The sequence below is a fragment of the Nanorana parkeri genome, unplaced genomic scaffold (genome assembly GCF_000935625.1).
Source record: "Nanorana parkeri isolate BGI_ZX_2015 unplaced genomic scaffold, ASM93562v1 scaffold239, whole genome shotgun sequence".
NCBI lineage: Eukaryota > Metazoa > Chordata > Amphibia > Anura > Dicroglossidae > Nanorana > Nanorana parkeri.
In genome coordinates this window covers 1,084,259-1,087,601 of record NW_017306507.1, presented here as the reverse complement: position 1 = coordinate 1,087,601, position 3,343 = coordinate 1,084,259, and positions in this window count along the sequence as shown.

Here is a 3,343-nt window from a genome sequence, read left to right as displayed (position 1 = left end):
GTAAGCTGCAACACAGTACAGGATCAGCCGTCCCTGTACATGAGCCCTAAGAGGGACATCCTTGTACCATAAGAGTTAGCAATGGAGCAAAAGTAAGCAATGACAGCTATATAACAACATACACACTATGCATCCAAATCAAAGAGAACAAAACACAACAACACAAACATATCTCACTATCTCACTATAAACAATAACATAAATAAATACCAAGCAGATGAGCCCAGCTCATGCATGAGAAGCAATACAAGAGTATAAAATAAACATCACAGGATCTCATGTTAACCCTTTGTTACTCCCACTGAGATACAACAATGTGCAGAAGACAGAGCAGGGTAGACATTCCAGCAGCAGCAGTCATCAGTATATAAGATGATCATCACTAGAGATCCTCGTATGTATGTATGTATGTATGTATGTAGAGAGCAGTCACAGGATAACTGTACACTCTCTGGCTCTGCACATCATCATCATTATCACCTGTTGCTCGGCTCTGGTTATTGGTGACCTCCCCTCCTCTGCTTTCTCCTGGCTGCTGTCGCAGGGGACATCGGTAACGATCGGGGGGGGGTTGGGGGATACCGAACGTGGTCCGGAGGCCGCTTGAGGTCCACGCTCCGTGACGTCACTCCGCTGGCAGCGCTCTTACGTCATGGGCACTAGGGGCTGTCCAGTGTGGAGAGGACGAGAGAGGCCTGAGGGAGTGGGAACAATGGATGGAGCGGGAGGGGAGGGAGGATGAGGGGTGGTTGGGATGAGGCAAGCGCGGCTGCTGTGAGAGCAGAGACGACACACACAATGCTAGAAGACAGTTATAACTGTCATCACTGATATATAATATATGTATGGTAGTATTCCTTCCTTTACAGCTGCATTCTATGCTGTCTATTCTTCTGGCATTACCTCCATGGAGCACTGGAATCAGCTTCTTTTTTCAGGGTGTCATCACAAGGGTCCCCTGAAAGACTTCACGATGCTAGTGGGAGGCATTCATGGGTGCACTTCTTTGTCATTTCCTTCAGATGCATGGTGCCAACGTGGATCCTGCACCAGTAAGGCCCCATTCAAACCAAGTTAGCATCATTTTTGTGCGTTTGTACGCACCGATTCAGCGTAAAAGCCGTGCACATAAAGACGTGTTTTGACAGGAAACAATGCAGTCAGTGAATGAACGCGCATACAAGTGCAAAAACGTGCACGAAAATGCAATATGCTTCTGTTGGGGGGTTTCCATTGAAGTATATGGAGGAAAAAAGAGCTTCAACCTCCAAATAAAGCTCATGTACTATTTTCTGCCTTTGGCGTTTTGCTGCTCAGGTGTGACCATTGAAAATCATGGGATTTCTTGTGTTGGGCGTTTAAAAGAGCTTTTTCTACAGATGAAAAACGCCTAGGTGTGAGCCAGGCCTTACTTGTGAGATTTTGTGGAGTTTTTGTCATTGTAGCTGACTTCTAAAAAAAATCCTGCTAGCTCCTATATTCCATATTCATGTGTCCACCCCTGTGTTACATGTTCCCTTTCACATACACTAAATTGCCAAACGTATTGGGACACCCCTCCAATTCATTGGATTCAGGTGTTCCAATCACCTCCGTGGCCACAGGTGTATACAATCAAGCACCTAGGCATGCAGACGCTTCTACAAACATTTGTGAAAGAATGGGTAGCTCTCAGGAGCTCAGTGAATTCAAGCGTGGTACCGTGATAGGGTGCTACCTGTGCAATAAGTCCATCCGTGAAATGTACTTGCTACTAAATATTCCACGGTCAACTGTTAGTGGTATTATAACAAAGTGGAAGCAACTGGGAACAACAGCAACTCAGTTGCGAAGTGGCAGGCCACGTAAAATGACAGAGCGGGGTCAGCGCATGCTGAAGTGCGCGGAAGTCTAAGAATGGTCAAACATTGAGCCTAGGGTGACGGGAGGACGCTAGTTTGTGTCCTCCCGTTACCCTAAGGAGAACTATGGGGAAAACTTAACCTTAACCCCATAGTTCTCCTTTTTAAAAGATTGCTTCCTTCAGCATAGAAATAATACACTGTACCGTTTGCTTCCTTCAGCACAGAAAAGAATAACAGCCTCCCCGGCTTGCAGGGTTTCAGTCCACAAGGTTATCACACTTAACTTCAGAGTTTCTCTCTCTCAGCCCACAGGCTCCCAGTAAAGTTCAGCTGCTTCACAGCACCAGTACTTCCATCTGCTCCACAGCCTTGTCTGCAAACATTAATCAGGGCTTCTCTCTCCCTCTCTCTGTCTCTAGCTTCCTATCCTTTTGAACACACTTCCTGCAGCAGGTGTTAACCCATTTCTGTCCCTTAAAGGGACCAGAACCTGAACAAGGAAATATACACCTCTCCCAGGACCCATCTTCTGGCGTCCTGTACAGTATATAGGAAGCTGTAGCTTGCTATATAATGAGCTTTGGGTCACGGGAGGACATAAGTATATGTCCTCCCGTGACCCTAAAGAGAACTATGGGAGAAAAAGGTTACCCCATAGTTCTCATTTAACTCTCCCTCTGATTTGTTTATTCTAGGGATGCACCGATATAGTTTTTTCGGTATCGAGTACCAATATTTATATTTCGATACTCGCCAAGTACCGATACCAGTACTTCCTCTAGCGTGGAACCGGCTCCATGCTGATTGACTGGGAAACTAGCTTCATGGCCGATCTGCATCGAGTCGGCACTGCCGGTTAGAGGAGATCTTCTCGTATCGGAGGTAGGTATCAGAGCATTACTCGTCCCCTGGCTTTCTGATTGGCTGGGAAGCCGGCTCCATGCTCCCTGGTGACGAGAGAGCATGGAGCCGGCGTCAATCAGGAAGCCGGGCAGCGGGTAATGGCCCGCCGCTCGGATTCCTTATACCGGAAGTTCTGGTAACTGGATAAGTATTGGGAGCATTTGAGCGAGTACCAAAATACTCGGTATTAGTGCATCCCTAGTTTATTGTGATTACAATGCAAGGCATACTGTCATCATTTACAACGAAGTGCTGATTTCCTTCTGATTATGAACAGTATATAAACAAAATACTCATGTACACCATCAATGCAGTTGGAAGGGAATATTGAGAAAAATGAACACAGCATTGTACCAGAGATTTGTTTGTTTACTGGCATCGTACACGCTATGTATGCTTAACAATTCTGTTTAGACTCGTATGATAAAACATGAATAAAAAGATTGCAGTACAAAAGAAACGTGTATTCCATTTTTAAACATTTAACAGCAGAATTCCTTCATAAAGCGTACAAAACAAAATTCTTACTATAAAATTAATTACCTAGAGCAAATTCATCTGTTCTCTGATTTAGTTTATTACTGGGGCCTGACGTT